The sequence below is a fragment of the Lissotriton helveticus genome, chromosome 7 (genome assembly GCF_964261635.1).
Source record: "Lissotriton helveticus chromosome 7, aLisHel1.1, whole genome shotgun sequence".
In the NCBI taxonomy this organism is placed as follows: domain Eukaryota; kingdom Metazoa; phylum Chordata; class Amphibia; order Caudata; family Salamandridae; genus Lissotriton; species Lissotriton helveticus.
The window spans coordinates 542128669-542147157 of record NC_136068.1 but is presented as its reverse complement, the minus strand read 5'-3'; positions in this window follow the sequence as shown (position 1 = coordinate 542147157).

Below are 18489 nucleotides of genomic sequence, written 5' to 3'. Positions count from 1 at the left end.
AATCATAATCACACATATACACTGTGCCAATATTTACAGGGGACTATATACACAGGACAGGGCCAATCGGGCCAATCGGGCAACGTTTACTACAGAGAGCACACACACTTTACACTGGACAGCAGTGCTAAAGAGCCCAGAGTCCTAGAACCACAAACACCATGTCAGAAAAAAGGTTAGGAGGACATCAAAAAGTTCAAGGATGACCCTGCAAAAAGGGCCAAGTCCAACACCTTTCATGGTGGAGGTGCCATTGGATAAAGCCCTTGACAAATATGAAGTGCATGGGACCTCCCCGGGGCTTTGTTATTTATGTGCGGGTGGGGACGAGGCCCCCTGCAGCCACCACCTCTCAGGGTCCTGCCCCCCATGCTGCCCCGGGGACCACCACCTCTCCAGGGTATTACTGTAATTATGTGTAGGTGGCCTCGCATGTCAGCAGCTCCTCTTGTCCACAAGCAATGCCGGCTCCCGCAGGCGGTCAGTAGCAGACTGGGACCGCAGGGGCATTGGGACTCCCCTCGCATTCCCCAACAGGAGGCCAGGCCCTGGGAGATGGGGTTTCCGAGTCCAGAAGTGGCCCCGAAAAGGGGGGTCACCCCCCTGTTAAAAAAATAAATAAAAAGAGGCAAAGCCCCGAGGGATGGGGTCCCTGGTGCTGAAAAGGCCCAGGGTTTGGGGCCCCAAGGGCTGAAAAAGGCCTCAGGAGGGGGGCCTCGCAGCCCCCCTGCTTAAAAAAAAAATATATATATATGGCCTTGCCCTGGGGATGGGGTCCACGGGACCATAATCGGCCTCTGGAGGGAGGCCGCCTGGCCCCCTTCCTGTTTGTTTTATTGATTATTTTAATCAGAAATGGGTGAGACCCTGGGGGATGGGTCGCCAGGGCCCAAAAATTACTAAGAGAAGGGGGCTACACAGCCCCCTTCTATAAAAAAAATAAGAAAGGAGAAGCTGGCATCTCGCCGGAGGCCCCACCCCCTCCCTGCATCACTCTGCAAATGCGCCTCCTGGTGCATTCTGGGTCGGGGGATTAAGTCCCCGTCAATCCTAAGGGTCCTTAGAGGCCAACTAGCCAACCAGGTATCTCCAGTAAGCCCCACACAGTGGGATTGCTGGCCATGCCCCTTTTTACACCAATCTGCAAATGCGCCTTTTGGCGCATTGCTGGTGGGGCGAAGAGGTTCGTGTCCTGAGGACCTCAGGACTAAAGTGGACTTCAACCCCTCGGGCAGCAGTGCGCCAGGAGATACGTTTGCAGAGTGGTGTAAAAAGGGGCATGGCCTCGGACCACTCTCAACAATCCACCTGTGTGGGGCTTACTAGGGATACAGGAGGGCTAGTTGGCCTCTAGGGACCCTCAGGAGGCAAGGGGACTTCATCCTCATACCATCTGAAATGACATCACTGATGACATCATCCAGCGACTGAGCGTTTCTGAAAAGTTTAAGAATGTTATCTATATATAACCTGAGGTTTATTGAAGAATGAGTGGGTGTATGAGTGTCTGAATGGATGACTTAATAGGTGCGTGACTGACTGTACAAGTGAGTGATTAAACATGTCTTAGTGAATGCATGGGTGAGTGACTAATCTGTGTGAATGTCTGTATCAGTCTGTCAGTTGGTTTGTAAGTGTCTGCATGGGTTGGTGAGTAGCTACATGAGTGTCTATGTGGGTTAATGATTGGTTTTCTGACTACCTTTATGGGTCCCTGAGTGTCTGTGTAGGTGGGTGGGGGGGTGTGACTCCCTGCATAGATGTGGGGTGAATCACTGGGTGTATGGGTTCATGAGTGCGTCTGTGAGGGGCTGTATGGGTGGGTGAGTGTGTGTATAGCTGTGTTGATGAGTGAATGGATGTCTCAATGGTACATCTATCAATCAATCAATCACAGTACTTGTAAAGCACGCTACTTAGCCGTGAGGGTCTCAAGGCGCTGAGGGCAGGGGGATGCTGCTACTGCTCGAAGAGCCAGGTCTGGAGGAGTCTTCTGAAGGCGAGTAGGTCTTGGGTCTGCCGTATGTGGGTAGGGAGGGTGTTCCCGGTCTTGGCAGCGAGGTAGGAGAAGGATCTGCCGCCAGAGGTCGTTCGTTGGATGCGGGGGACAGTGGCGAGGGCAAGGCTGGCGGAGCGGAGCTGGTGGGTGGGGGTGTGAAAGCTGAGACTGCTGTTCAGGTAGACTGGTCCGGCGTTGTGGAGTGCTTTGTGTCCGTGGGTGAGGAGCTTGAAGGTGATCCTCTTGTTGACGGGAAGCCAGTGTAGGTCTCTCAGGTGGGAGGTGATGTGGCTGCGGAGGGGGATGTTGACGATCAGTCAGGTGGAGGTGTTTTGGATGCGTTGTAGTCGTCGTAGGTGTTTGGCTGGGATTCCTGCGTAGAGTGCGATGCTGTAGTCCAGTCTGCTGCTGACGAGGGCCTGTGTCACCGTTCTTCTTGTTTTGTTGGGGATCCACTTGTAGATCCTGCGGAGCATGCGGAGGGTGTTGTAGCAGGAGGAGGAGACAGCGTTGACCTGCTTAGACATGGAGAGGGAGGAGTCGAGGATGAATCCTAGGTTGCGAGCATGGTCGGTGGGTGTTGGTGCTGTTCCCAGTGTGGTCGGCCACCAGGAGTTGTCCCAGGCTGAGGGGGTGGGTCAGAGGATGAGGACCTCTGTGTTGTCTGAGTTCAGATTCAGACGGCTGCTCCTCATCCAGTCAGCGACGGCCTTCATTCCCACGTGGTGGTTGGTTTTGGCAGTGTGTGGGTCCTTGGTGAGGGATAGGATGAGCTGGGTGTCGTCGGCGTAGGAGATGATGTTGAGGTCGTGATGGTGAGCCACTTGTGCGAGGGTGGCCAAGTAGACGTTGAACAGCGTCGGGCTGAGGGATGAGCCCTGGGGGATGCTGCAGATGATGTCGGTGGCTTTGGATCGGAAGGGTGGGAGGCAGACGCTCTGTGTTCTGCCAGAGAGGAAGGACGTGGTCCAGTCAAGGGCCTTCTCTTTGATTCTGGCTTCCAGGAGGCGTCTCTTTAGAGTGCGATGGCATACCGTGTCGAAGGCGGCTGACAGGTCCAGGAGGATGAGGGCTGATGTTTCGCCGTTGTCTAGTTGGAGCCTGATGTCATCTGTGGCGGCGATGAGGGCTGTCTCAGTGCTGTGGTTTTGTCTGAATCCAGACTGGGACGGGTCCAAGATGTTGTTGCCTTCCAGGTGGCGGGCTAATTGCATGTTGACGATTTTCTCGATGACCTTTGCCGAGAACCTTAGCAGGGAGATGGGCTGGAAGTTCTTGAGGTCCTTGGGGTCCGCCTTGGGCTTCTTGAGGAGGGCGTTGATTTCGGCGTGCTTCCAGCTTTCCGGGAATGTCACTGTCTCGAAGGAGATGTTGATGACCTTCCGTAGTTGGGGTGCGTTGGCTGTGTCTGCATTGTTGAATACGTGGTGTGGGCACGGGTCTGACGGAGATCCTGAGTGGATGGAGTTCATGACCTTGCGTGTCTCATCGTCGTTGACGTTGGAACAGGAGGTCAGGCGGTTGGCACTGGTGGTGTTCACAGGGGATGTGGAGTCTGGCGTAGTCGGGGCAGTGGTGGCGTTGAAGCTGTCGTGGATTGTCAGCGATCTTGCAGTGGAAGAAGATGGCTAGTGAGTTGCACAGTTCTTTTGAGGGCGGGATGTCATTGCCGCTGGGGTTGGAGAGTTCCTTTACGGTGCTGAAGAGCTCTTTGCTGTTGTGTGCGTTGTTATCCAAGCGGTCCTTGAAGGAGGATCTCTTGGCTAATCTGATGAGGTGGTGATGTCTGCGGGTGGCGTCCTTGTGGGCTGCGTGGGTGTCCGGTGTGCGTTTGTGGAGCCATGTGTTTTCGAAGTATCTGGCATGCGCGTTTGGAGGTCTGGAGCTCGTCGGTGAACCAGGTGGCTCTCATGTTGGCGTGGCTGTTGGAGGGTTTCTTGAGCGTGGCGACGGTGTTGGCACTGTCGCCGATCCACTGTCTGAGGTGGCGGGATGCAGCGTCTTGGTTAGTGGGGTCGGTGGGTGGGTTCTGGGCGAGGGTGGTGATCAGCTGGTCTTCGGTGACTTTGTTCCAGCAGCGGCGAGGGAGCTGTTGGGTGCGGTGGTGCGTGGTTGGTTTCTTGAAGGTGAAATGGATGCAGCGGTGGTCGGTCCAGTGGAGTTCGGTGGTGTGGTCGAAGGTGACGTGGTATCCTGTGAGAAGACGGGGTCCAGCGTGTGGCCGGCGGTGTGGGTGGGTGCGGTGACGAGTTGTCTGAGGCCAAGGTTGGAGAGGTTGTCGATCCGGGTGGCGAAGTTGGCGTCATTGTTGTTCTCGAGGTGGAAGTTCAGGTCCCCGAGGAGGATGTAGTCCATGGAGGCGAGTGCGTGGGTGCTGGAAAGGTTGGCGATGGAGTCGCTGAACTGAGCCCAGGGTCTGGGGGGTCTGTAGATGAGTGTTCCTCTGAGGGTGGTGTTTGGGTCGGTGTGGATCCGCAAGTGCAGGTGTTTGGCGGTGTTGAGGTTGTCGTCTGCGTGAGTGGCGACCTTGAGGGTGGACTTGTGGACGATGGCTATTCCTCCTCCGATTCCATTGGCACGATCCCTGCGGGTGATCTTGTAGCCATCCGGGATGGCTATGGCAATGTCGGGCACCGGGTAGTCTTTCCACCAGGTCTGGGTGAGGAAGGCCACATCTGGGAAGGAGGTGTCGAGCAGATCCCAGAGCTCGACAGCGAGTTTACGTGTGGAGCGGGTGTTGAGGAGTATGCAGCAGACGTGGTTGGGTCCCATGCTTGGAGTTTTGGTGGTACTGTCGCAGGTGAAGCTGCAGGTGCGGCAGTAGAAGGGTCCGTTTCGGGGTGGCTTGGAAGCAGGTGTGGTTTTGGCCGGTGTTGAGTGCGTGGAGGGTGTTGGTGTCGTAGTGGATTCTGGTGTCGTGGCATCCGCAGGATCGAGGGGTTCTGGTGCTTGCTGGGCGCGGTCCTGGCACTGACGGGCGCAGACGGGCTTGCCTTAGGTGCGCCTTCGGTGAGACAACGGTGCACCCGCTTTGCGCCTGCTTTGCAGCCTGAATATGAGGTGGTTTAGGAGGGAGGAGAAGCTGGGAGGTGGGAGTGGGGAGGCGAATGGGTGTGCAGGGGGGCAGGGCCACAGGGAAGCAGCGGTGGGAAGGGCCAGATCAGAAGCGGCGGGGAGGCGGGGGAAACCGGGGCACTGGGCAGCAAAGAGGCAAGAATCAGTTGACGAGCAGCGGCGTGGGGGCGACCTGCCTGCGAGCAGGGTCAAAGGTCGCTCCTGCTACAGCTTCGCAGCCTGCATATGAGGTGGCTTGGGAGGAAGGAGCAGCTGGGACACGGGAGCAGGGAGGCGAATGGGTGTGCAGGGGGGTGGGGCCACAGGGAAGCAGCGGTGGGGAGGCGGGAAGGGCCGGATCAGAAGCGGCGGGGGGAAACCGGCGCACAGGGCAGCAAGGAGCCCGGAATCAGGTAGCAAGCAGCGGCGTGGGGGCGACCTGCCTGCGAGCAGGGTCAAAGGTCGCTCATATGTAGTTACTCTATCAGTAACTACATATGTGAAAGGCATTATATGTGAGTGGTGAAGTATATAAGTGAGTATATGTGAGAGTGAGCAATTGTGAGAGTGGCTGGATGGATGAGTGTATACTTGTGTCAGGGATTTTATATCAATCAATCAATCAGTCCATTTGTAGAGCACACTACTCACCCGTGAGGGTCTCAAGGCGCTGAAGGGAGGGCGGGGTGCTGTTACTGCTCGAAAAGCCAGGTCTTGAGGTGCTTCCTGAAGGTGAGATGGTCCTGGGTCAGTCGTAGATGTGTGGGGAGGGAGTTCCATGTCTTGGCAGTCAGGTAGGAGCACGATCTTCCTCCGGTTGTGGTTCTGCGAATACGTGTGACGATGGCGAGGGCGAGGTTGGCAGAGCGGAGCTGGCAGGTGGGAGTGTAGAACGACAGGCGGTTGTTGAGGTATTCGGGCCCGTGTCGTGGTGCGCTTTGTGTTCATGGGAGAGGAGCCTGAATGTGATCCTCTTGCTGACGGGGAGCCAGTGCAGGTTTCTCAGGTTGGAAGGCATGTGGCTGTGGCGAGAGATGTCGAGGATGAGTCGTGCGGAGGCGTTCTGTATGCGCTGAAGTCGTTTCTGAAGTTTGGCTGTGGTTCCTGTGTATAGGGCGTTCCCGTAGTCCAGTTGGCTGGTGACGAGGGCCTGGGTGACCGTCTTTCTGGTTTCGGTGGGGCTCCACCAGAAGATCTTTCTGAGCATGCGTAGGGTGTTGAAACATGAAGATGAGATGGCCTTGACTTGTTCATCATGAGTGAGGAGTCCAGGATGAATCCCAGGTTGCGTGCGTGGTCCGTGGGTGTCAGTGCGGTGCCCAGCGCTGTGGGTCACCAGGAGTCATCCCAGGTGGATGGGGATTGTCCGAGGATGAGGACCTCCGTCTTCTCTGATTTGAGCTTCAGACAGCTGAGCTTCATCCATTCCGCGATGTCTCTCATTCCTTCCTGGAGGTTGGTTTTGGCGGTGGCTGGGTTTTTGGTGAGGGAGAGTATCAGCTGGGTGTCATCTGCGTAGGAGATGATGTTGAGGTTGTGTTTGCGTGCGATGGTGGCGAGGGGGCTCATGTAGATGTTGAAGAGGGTTGGGCTGAGCGAGGAGCCTTGGGGTACACCGCAGATGATCTAGGTGGCCGTGGAGCGGAAGGGAGGGAGGCGGACTCTCTGTGTTTTGTCAGAGAGGAACGAGCTGATCCAGTCCAGGGCTTGTCCTTGAATTCCAGTGTTGTGGAGGCGGGTTATTAGGGTGCGGTGGCAGACGGTATCGAAGGTGGCCGAGAGGTCAAGGAGTATGAGAGCGGTTGTATCCCCGTTGTCCATCAGGGTTCTGATGTCATCGGTGGCCTCGATGAGGGCGCTCTCGGTGCAGTGGTTGGCTCGAAATCCGGATTGGGATGGGTCAAGTGCGTAGTTTGCTTCGAGGAATGCTGTCAGTTGTTTGTTGACGGTCTTCTCGATGACTTTAGCCAAGAAGGGAAGGAGAGAGATGGGGGCCGAAGTTCTTGAGGTCTTTTGGGTCATCTGTGGGTTTCTTTAGAAGGGTGTTGATCTCTGTGTGCTTCCAGCTTTCTGGAAATGTGGCTGATGCAAAGGAGTTGTTTATGATGCTCCGGAGGTGGGGTGCGATGATGGCGTCGGCTTTGTTGAAGATGTGGTGAGGGCATGGGTCCGAGGGAGAGCCAGAGTGGATGGAGTTCAAGACAAGGGTGGTGTCTTCAGTGCTGACGGGGGTCCATGCGCTGAAGGTGGTGGGTGTGATTGTTGGTTCGGTAGCTGGAGGCGGGGTCTGGGTGCTGAAGCTGTTGTGTAAGTCTGCGATAAGAGAATATGTGTTAGTATCTGTATGAATAAGTGAGGTGGTACGTGTATAATTGTATAGAGGAGTAAATGGCAGTGTGATCGATTCTTTGGGTGACTGACTAGGTGTGTGACTAACTCTATGGCTGAGTGGCGGTGTGTAAGTATCTGTATAGGTGTATGAGTGCATATATCATGGCTGTATTGATCAGTGACTGCGTGTATATGTGACTATTAGTGAGTGAGTGGCTGTGTCTAGAACAATGAATCAGTGAGTGGGTATGTAGTAACTGGCATGTCAATGCTTTCAAGAATGTTAGTCTGTATTTTTGAGTAGGTGTATGAAAGATTATATTAGGGTGTGTGGAAGTGCATCAGATAGTAAGTGGATGGTGTCATTAGTGATGTCATTACTGATGTCACTGACCATGTCATGACTGATGTAATATGTGACATCATCAGCAGTGCATTGTGGGAGAGCGAGTTATAGTTAGCTCAACTAACTATGACGACCTAAATTCTCTGGTTTTGTACGAGTGACATGTCCAACTAACTATATAACTATAACGTCCCTGAAACCTGTGTTTTTTAGTGAGTATATATATATATATATATATATATATATATATATATATATATATATATATATATATATGTGAACAAGGGCTCAAGTAGCCCGAAACGCGTAATGCACTCTTTCACAAACTTGAGCAAATAAACAGAGAAATTTAACATCTAGTCCTGTGGTCTGTCTCCTGCGTTTTCGATGACAAGAGGAGTTCTTGTGGATATATATATATATATATATATATAGATATAGATATATATATATATATATATATATATATATATATATATATATATATATATATATATATATATATATAGGAAAGCTTCTCTCTCCATCGAAAAAGAAAAAAGGGCGCAGCAGGTCTCCAGGGATCCATTTATTAGAATTTACTGGCATGACGCATTTCGGCGATAGCCTCTTCAGATGCCTCTGATGTTGCAAAGTTCAATTTACTTTTATTTATGTTGCCCCTCCCCCGAAAGTAGCAAGGGGAACACCTGCACCAATCTCGTTAGAGAGCACTCAGCTGTTTCTTCGGTGTGGACTGCAGATCCCATCATGCAGTTTGTTCGCTGTTGCTGGGAGTGTCTCTTACAGCCGGATTGTTCTTTCTCACGGTGAGTGGCTGAAGATCGGTCGGTTTGAAAGTGTAACATTGTGCTGGGCAATAAAGGATTCTTGAGTCCTGCGCTTCCAGCCCCACAATCACGCTGTTGGTAGAGCTTTGGGGAAGGTGGTGAAGTAACTCCGTCTCTCCATGTAGGTCATGGACTGACGATTGGCAGCAAGATTCTCTGCTTCCCTCGGATGTGGGGCGGTCTAGGTCGGGCCACTGTCCCAGAACACTTGTTGGAAGGGTCCCCTTTGCGTGACACTGGCACACGCTAATATGCGAAAGATTCTCTCTCCTTCGAAAAAGAAAAGGGGGCGGAGCAGGTCTCCAGGGATCCATTTATTAGAATTTACTGGCATGACACATTTCGGCGATAGCCTCTTCAGATGCCTCTGATGTTGCAAAGTTCAATTTACTTTTATTTATGTTGCCCCTCCCCCTAAAGTAGCGTGGGGAACACCTTCAGCAATCTCGTTAGAGAGCACTCAGCTGTTTCTTCGGTGTGGACTGCAGATCCCATCATGCAGTTTGTTCGCTGTTGCTGAGAGTGTCTCTTACTGCCGGATTGTTTTTTCTCAGGGTGAGTGGCTGAAGATCGGTCGGTTTGAAAGTGTAACATTGTGCTGGGCAATAAAGGATGCTTGAGTCCTGCGCTTCCAGCCCCACAATCACGCTGTTGGCAGAGCTTTGAGGACGGTGGTGAAGTAACTCCGTCTCTCCATGTAAGTCATGGACTGTCAATTGGCAGCAAGATTCTCTGCTTCCCTCGGATATGGGGCGGTCTGGGTCGGGCCACTGTCCCAGAACTCTTGTTGGAAGGGTCCCCTTTGCGTGACACTGGCACACTATATATATATAATAAAAAAGCCATAGTCCTACAGCCTCGTGTACGTGCCTTCTTCTTTGCTGGAGTTGGATTGTTGGTTCGATATATGGAATGGAAGTCAGTTTGAGAGCATCTAGGTTCAAGCAAAAGGGGAATAGACCTTCCCCATTGTTGTGATGTGATAACTGTTAGACCTGCCATCATTGGCGTGAGTCTCCCTTCCATTTTGGCGGATTGCCTCCTCTGTTTTGATATGTTTTTGCTGGTTTTATGCTTTGGACACTGTGCCATTGCTAATCAGTGCCACAGTGCAAGGGTTCCCTATGTTAGATTGATGTACTAATTGGTGATTCCATGATTGGGTTATTTGATGTACCTGTTAGTCCCTAGTACAGTGCACCATGTGTGCCCAGGGCTTGTAAATCAAATGCTGCTGGTGGGCTTGCAGCACTGGTTGTGCCACCCACAGAAGCAGCTTGGGAAGTGAGTCTCAGGCCTCCCATTGCAAGGCCTGTGGGCAGTCTAGCACTGCCATGTCGACATGGCCAAGTGCACTCACTTGCCAGTCCCTAAACCTTCCCTTTGCTTCATGTTAGACACCCCTATGGTAGGCCAAAGGACTGGGTGCATTGTAAGTATAAGGTAAGACATGCTCTGATGTGTGTAGCATGTCCTAATAGTGAATTAGAGCCATTTTCGTTGTTCACTATTGAAGGCTACCTGTTCTACATAGGCTAGAATGGGTAGTTAGATTATTACATTCTTATAATCCTAACTGACTCAGGGAACATGGTATAAATTCGAATTTAATATGCCTGAACTCAGAATGATAAAATACATATTTTAATAAAGTTGGTTTTAATATTCTGTCTTTGAAAATACCACTTTTAGAAAGTAGGTATTTTCTTGCCTAACTGTCCAGGCCTGCCTCAGCTAGGTTGTAAATGTAAATGTAAATGTCGGAATTTGTAAAGCGCACGGCTAAAGTAAAGTAAAGTCCACATTTGTAAAGCGCACAATCACCCGTAAGGGTCTCTAGGCGCTGGGGGCCATCGGGATGATTAAGCGAGCTATTGCCCAGAGTCACATGGTGCTGGGCTAACCTGCCGCCGGAGCCGGGGATCGAACCGTGGTCCCCAGATTCCAGCGTCAGTCGCCCTGGCCGCGGCGCCACACCTCTTCCGCCGGAGGTGTCCCGGCGCTGTCCGTATACCGCTTAGGAACCCTTCCCGGCTTTAAGTAAGTAAGTAAGTAAAGGGGGTTTTGTCATGCGCAAACTTAGCCCAGTGGGCGTCAAGGCGCCTAATTCCAAATCCAGCTCATAACAAAAAACCCTGCAGCTCAACCTGTGTAGGCTCTGGAGAAGCACCACGTTTTTAAGGCCTTTTTGAAGAGCGATAGAGAAGGTAAAGTCTTCAACTCCATCGGCAGGATGTTCCAGAGCTGTGGCGCAACGACGGAGAAGGCCCTGGCTCCCCATCTGGTGAGCTTAAAACGGGGGACAACAAGTTGAAGTAAACCCGAAGAATGCAAACACCGAGTAGGGTGATAACGGGTAAGCAGGGAGCTGATAGCGCCATTAGATCCATCCTCGAGAGCTCTATAGGTCAGGCACAGAATTTTAAAATATATTCTGTGCTGAATAGGCAGCCAATGAAGGTCTCTCCTCGCAGCAGTAGCAGAAGAGGACCTGGGAAGATCCAAGACAAAGCGTGCAGCAGCATTCTGCACGATTTGCAGTCGATGTATGAGGCTCTTGTTGGATTCCATGTAGAGAGAGTTACAATAATCTAGTCTGGAACCAACAAGGGCGACTGCAATCTGCTTGCGTGCTTGAAGAGACAGATAGCTGCGAATTCTATTGAGCGTCCTGATCACACCCCAGCACGTCGAAACAGTCCGATTCACCTGTAGGGACATCGAGAGTGAAGTATCGAACACCACTCCCAGATTTCTGGCAAATTGCGAGGGAGTGGGGCAGGTGCCAAGAGAGGAGGGCCACCATTCACTCGACCAGATATCATGGTCCTTCCCAAAGACCAAGACCTCAGTCTTGTCGCCATTTAGCTTCAGCGAGTTGGCAACCATCCAATCTGCAACATGTTGCATACAGGACCTGAAGCTAGAGGCAGATGTTATGACAGAGGACTGAGTGAGTGAAACCATGATCTGGGTGTCATCGGCGTATGATACCACCTCCATCCCCTGCGATCTTACAAGCCTGGCAAGGGGGGCCACGTAGATGTTGAACAGGGTCGGACTTAATGCCGACCCCTGTGGCACCCCACATTGCAAAGACTTTGCTGGGGAGAGGTGGTTGCCGAGCATCACTCTCTGTTCCCTATCAAGGAGAAAGGAGTTGAGGAGACTCAGGGCCGAGCCAGTGACACCTGCCTCCCTAAGCCGAGATGTTAGGATGGCAGGGGACAGAGTGTCAAATGCGGCCGTGAGGTCCAATAGCACAAGAACGGTGGTTTGTCCAGCGTCAACCTTGCGTCGGATGTTATCGACTACAAAGGTGAGAGCAGATTCTGTGCTGTGTTGTTTTCGAAAACCATGCTGGGTGATATCAAGATACTCCGAGGCTTCAAGGAAGGAAGATAAGTGGCGATTCAGGTGTACTTCTAAAATTTTAGCCGGTGCAGGGAGCAGAGAAATGGGTCTGAAATTTTTCAGAAGACCAGGATCAAGTGAGGGCTTCTTAAGGAGCGGCCTCACAATGGCCTTCTTCCATATTGATGGAAAGGAGCCTTGAGCTATGACCTTATTCATCACCTCAAGCAGGGGAGGAAGGAGGCTGTCCACTCCTGGGCACCCCCAGGTGCAGCCAGGCACCCCAGCGCTTTTGGGGCCGTTGTGGAGATTAAGCAAGCTATTGCCCAGAGTTGCAGCGTGGGACCCATGATCAGAACAGGCACTGAGGCGAGAATATCCAGTCAGGGGAATTAATGAGCCGGAGACCCGCTGAGGCGGGAATCGAACCCTGATCCCTGGCCAGAGCTCTGCATCAAGGTCTGCCTGCTCTAACCATTGAGCCACACTTCTCCACTTGTCCCGGTTTGTGAGTGACAGGGCTGGGGGATTCCAGGAGACAGGCTGGGGCAGCCCAGTGGTGAATAAGAGATCTGCATCTAGATGGGAGGGAGGAGTTGCACCTGGGACCTGAATAGGGCTGAGCCTTCCCTCCACAATGCTGGCTCCGCCTCCTGTGGCTTGTCTGATGTCTCTGCCCTGCACTGTGAAAGGGGAGAAGGAATCATGTCAACAGAGTGCTCCAGAGCTGTATCTTCCCTCACTTGTGCTGGCTCAACCTCCTGTGGGGCAGCTGATGTCTCTACCCTACACAGTGAAAGGAAGAAGAGAGTAATTTAAACAAAGTGCTCAGGAACTGGTTTGGACTAGACAGAGGCCTCTCTGCCTTCAGAGAATAAAGGATTTTGGGGTATAAATATGGGGACCCTGATCCCAAAAAATTAGATCCCTTCTGGAACAAGAAATCTTTTGCCAAGGAGAAGAACCAAGGAAGCACAGGAGTTTGACTGCCCCTCTGCCAGTGTGCTGTTTGCTGGGTTGGCCTGCAGTGGTTGCTTCACTGCCAAGGAAAGGAGAAGAAACTGTTTAAGGACTTACATCATCTTCAGAATATTCTCCAAGGGCTTGAACTGTGCTTGCCTCATGCTGAAGTCTCAGGGACAAAAGACTTCACCTCCAGCTCCCCTCTGAATTTCCTTGCTGGGAATTCTCAACTCTAGACATTTGCGTGTCGCTGGGAGCTGGAAGCGTGACGCATCGAGAGGAAGCATGTCGCTGCCGCAGCTGAAATCATCTCCTCGCCGGAGAAGCGAGCCTTTGCCGCATCTCCCTGGAAGCGTGTGTTCATCAAAGCTGCCTGCTGTCGCATCACCGGAGAAGCGTGACGCCATCGAGAGAGTCGCCATCGCATCACCGGAGAAGCATGTTGCAGGGCCTGTCCCAGCTCCAAAGTACAGAGTCGTTGTAAGGCTGCCAGGGAGTCTACGCATCGTTATCGCCGCATCAAGGGCGCCATCTTCTCGCATCGCAAACGGTTCATCGCATCGCATCAAAGTGCCATCTTGCGCACCGCAACTGGCCCGCCGGCCGAGAATCAACGCATCACCTCCGCACCGGTAAGGGTTACGACACATCCCCTACTCTGCGCAAGCATTGAGGCATGACACATCATTTCCCCCGATCACAGAACCGACGCATCTCCCCTTTTGCGAGCCTTTTGTTTACTCTGCGTTACGCATCCAGGTACTTTTTGAGAACTTTGTCGTATTTTTCATCAACTTGAACTAAGTAACTTTTATCATCTTTAAAGCTATCTTCAGTGTAGTATTGTGGATTTTTGTTGTTTGTGGTCTTGTGTTAAGTCTATATAAAGAATACTTATTTTTTATAAAACCTGTGTTGTGTCCATCTGTAGTGTTTTCACTGTATTACTGTGTATATTCACAAATGCTTACACACTGCCTCTGAGATAAGCCTGTCTGCTCGTGCCAAGCTACCAACGGGGTGAGCAGGCATTATTAAGGAGTGTAATCCCCTTATCCTGAACTAGAAGTAAGGGTCCCTATTTGGACAAAGGTAAATACCATTGCCAACTAGAGACCCCCAGATCTAACAATAACCAATATACCAAATACACAGCAATGCCATTACAAAGCTTTTAGGCTGTTGACGTTTCGGAGCTAAACCTAATATTTCACAGGACCATCCTCATTACTTGACGAGGGTTATGCAATCAATAAGGTACTGTAAGGAATCACACAACATAACAAATTAATTTCATAGAAAGCTTGAAATGTCCTTTTTACATTTGATGATTTTTTAAAATTAAATATCAAATAATCTGATTGGTCTAACTTTGCAAGACCTGTTTTATGATTATCATCGGGGTTTTAACAGGGACTATGACACAGCATATAAAATAGGAGAATCTTTTTACAATGAGACCCTTATGCTCCAAGGAATAACTAGATTTGCCAGAAAAAACAATGATTACAAATCAGCTTTACTGGAGAGTTTGAGTGAGATTTGCTGATATTTAGTTGAGAAATCCAGTGTGGCCTTGACTTGAGGTTATATGGGCTCCCTTGACACCCTAAAACATATTATGCTTTTCCCAAATCCCGCAATAAGAATTTTTGTTTCAGATTGCGATTGGGGGTTAACGTTGGGTGACAACTGCGAAACCTTATGCTAAACAATAAGTCTTATCATGGCAAATGTACTTGTTTTTTAAACAGTTCTTTGAAGTGGCCCCATAACCTGCTGGATTATGGCCTATTTTTAAATGTATGTCAAGTGATATCAGGCCCAATATTACTTTATTATGTTTTTTGTGCTATTTTCATTTTTAGACTTTGCTAAAATAAAATGTGATAAGTACATTACAGTGGAACCAACAAGAAACCTTTTAATTTTTTTCTCTGCTTTGATTAATATATTATGTACACAATAGGCATTCAAGACACCATGCTTTGCTTCAGAGCAACAGGGGTCTCAAATATAATCCCCATAGCAAATATGCTTTTCTTCAATACTTGTCGAGGGTTATTTGAGTTTGTCAGGATGTTTGTGCAATCTATGAAGCATTTAGTGATGTTTGAAGGGATTAATATTGAACAGTGGTGCAGCGGCAGCTGGCATAGATAAGCGCGGTGAGGCGGGGTGGGGAGCGAAGGGAGAAGGAAAATTCGACAGATGAAGGAATAGGTCAAATTTAATTTAAAAACTACCTATTCTGTTGTCTGTTGACCACCCCACCCCGCCCGCTCCACCACCCCACCCCGCTTACCTAAAGCGGCCATGACTGCAGTTGTGTAGCACGGGGGCCATTGCCCCTAATGCAAGAAAAAGGAAACGATTCCCATAATAAATTGTTAAGACAGTCATAATTCGAGTACAGTGGGCCCCTCAAAACCCTTGATCCTGGTATGGCAGCACCTGCTGCACAAATAACTACTCCCTTAATATTTACACAACATTGGCTAAAGCTGTAGTTTTCTATCTAAATTTGACATTGTTTACTATTCACCAAGTTTCACATGTACAAGGTGATTGAAGAGCTATTAGTACTTCAAAAAAAGCCTAGTCGAATGAGTTAGGCCTTTAGCGTGCATCAGAGTATCCAACTATCCAGGCAGTTTTGGGCTACAAAGCAGTGGAACATCTGTACTCCTGCTACAGATGAAGACCACACATCCCAACTTGTGAGCGTGAAACACAACTGCTGGTCCTTGCTTGGCCTTAAATCCAGGTTCAACTGCAAACCAAGTCTAGGTCTGGGTTCACAGTGCAGGCGCCTGCAAGAACTGTTACTTACAATATGCATAACAGAAACTTCAGGTCATATTCTCCTTAATGCATCACCTTATTTGAATCAGCATCTGTCAGTCATAGCCATTACACTGATATTGCCAATTCTATCTTAGACCAGGCATTAGAAGTATTTCCCTTACCACTGGCTATTGGCTATTTGTTGTACCCTTCCAACTCATGAGGAGTGCTTGCAGTACAAAACGTGAGGACTATTTTACACGGTAAAAAGTACATCAGCCAACTCGATTTGTGTCATATTTAATTATTTATCTCATACATGCTCTGCACCCAGGAAACAACATTTTGTTTTACAGTAGCAGGCACTAACAATGTCAGCGCTGCAACACCACTATCTCAAAAGCCACACCATTACCACCAATACCACCACTAATATCACCACCACTCAACCACTTACAGCAGTACCACCACCAATATTGCAACCATTTTCACCATCAAGAACACCAATATTACCAATACCACTATCAATCCCACTTCCATCATCAATCCGCAACAAACACAAATACCTCTACCAGTACCGCTTATACAATCTCCAATACCACACCACCGCCACTACTACTAGTACCAACAAAAATACCAATACCACCACTACTGACAACAATCCACCACTGGTATCAATACCCCCTCCAATACCACCATCAACACCAAAAGCACCTATACCACTAACACTACCAACACCACTGTGACCATCAATGCTAATACCACAACACAATACCAATATCACCTAGATCAATACCACCACAAACGCCAAAAGTTCACAAAAAGAACAACCAGTACTACCACCACCACCAATACCACAATCAATATCACCGACAGCAACTCCCATACCACTACCACCAATACTAATGCCATAACCAATTCTAATCCCACCACAGTGCCAACACCAACAATACCACCTGCACAAACACAGCAACCAACATCACACCACCATGACCAGTACCACCAGAATATCACCAGACCATCAATAACACTATCATCACCATCACCACCAAGGATTGGGAAAGCCAATAGAACTGGCTTTAATGTACTATTATAAAGAACAATTATTTCTTCATGCCTGCGTTTGCAAGTGTCATCATAATAAATCAGACTTTTTGGCTTTGCTACCGCATGTTTATGTTGGACTGAGGATTATTTTACAGCAATTTACCTAAACAATTCAGATTAAATGCAAATAGGCAGACACTCTGCAGGAAGATGGAGCCCAACGTAATAACAACTAGTTATGAATTTGAAATTCCTGGGCTGAGTTAGGTTTCATTCAGTGGTGGCTGGTGGATTTTAAAATTGGAGGGATGGAAATGTTGCACCCAAATAAATTTCATGAGCAAGCGTAGCAAGTGAGCTCAAACTAAAAAAAGGTGTGTTTGGGGGCGGGGCTGTTCAGTGATGGAGGCACAGAAAGCCAATTAAGGATCACATGAGAGCAGGTGAGGCAGAGGCACCCACAAGAGAATCTGAAAGGTTGGTCAAAAGGGAGCACACAGACAAGTACAGTAGGTTCTCAACCCTAGAATACTTCCTACATGTGATATATGCAAGCCCTCCTTCTGCCTTTGAACACCTGCAAAGAATCCTGAGTCTCATGTGTCCACACACACACAAACACACACACCGGCTACCCATGTGCCATCAAAACGCTCTCTTGGCATGCATGTACCACATACACTCATGCTTCAGTCCCCTCTGCTGTTTCTTCCTAGGAGCGATGTGCTCCTTTGCCGCTGCTTATATTAAGACCCACTCTTGCAACACACCTGTCCATCAAACTCACACTTCTGACACTTGATTGCCTTGCACTCTTGCTTTCTAGGGACTATACATTTGCACTTCTGGTACGCAAGAGCCATGAAAGCATTCTCTTGCCAACCATGTGCTATCCTCGCACTCTTATGGCACCTTACACACTAGACTTTTTTGCTGAGGAGCCATGTTCATAAGCATTTGCTTCTCATGTCTCTTGTCTTCTCTCTGCCCAGAGGCCTCCTTCTACCTCCCTCTGCAGCTGTGGAGTATGGCAGGCTGGAGAGAAGTGTGTGGAGCTGTTCATTAACGCTTATTCCTATATAGCATGTATAATATGTGGAAACGGGGGGGAAAGTATTCACTTGCAAATTCGGAAGGATTGAACAAGCGGTGCACACTGCATAGACACTCACAGAAGGGTCATTTGAGAGGCATATGATCCCTAGCACTTAGTTCCTTGTGCCTGTCTCTTCAGCTCCAGTATATGCATAGGTGTCTTTACCTATATGCCAGACTCATGCACTCCAGTAAGTGCATCACGTCCGAGTTCTATGAAGTCCTCTGCCGCTACAGGAAAAACAAACATTTACAATGCAACGGTCTCGCCTTTGCAAAAGTTAGAGCTATTGGCATTGTAAATGTCAAACTTTTTATTTATGAGTAGGTTTTGAAAACAGATAAACAAATGGCATTGTCATTTACAATGCCAATAGCTTAATCTCTCACAAATGTGAGACCTATTGCATTGACTTTTTCAATTTGCAATTGAGCCTGCAGGAGAACAACTGATACTACATAATGAACGACCTATCTGCTCATGGGATTTAGAGGTGGCTGATAGGCCGACAATGAGGATTGTTAGCTGGAATATAGCTGGTATTGCTAGGAAGATAGATCTCCCAGACTGGTCCACACTGGTGGAGTCTTATACGATTTATATCTTCCAGGAGACATGGATCCTGGAACCTATTCATAAGGTTGGGTACACTACATATTTTCTACCTGCAGTCCTGCCATCA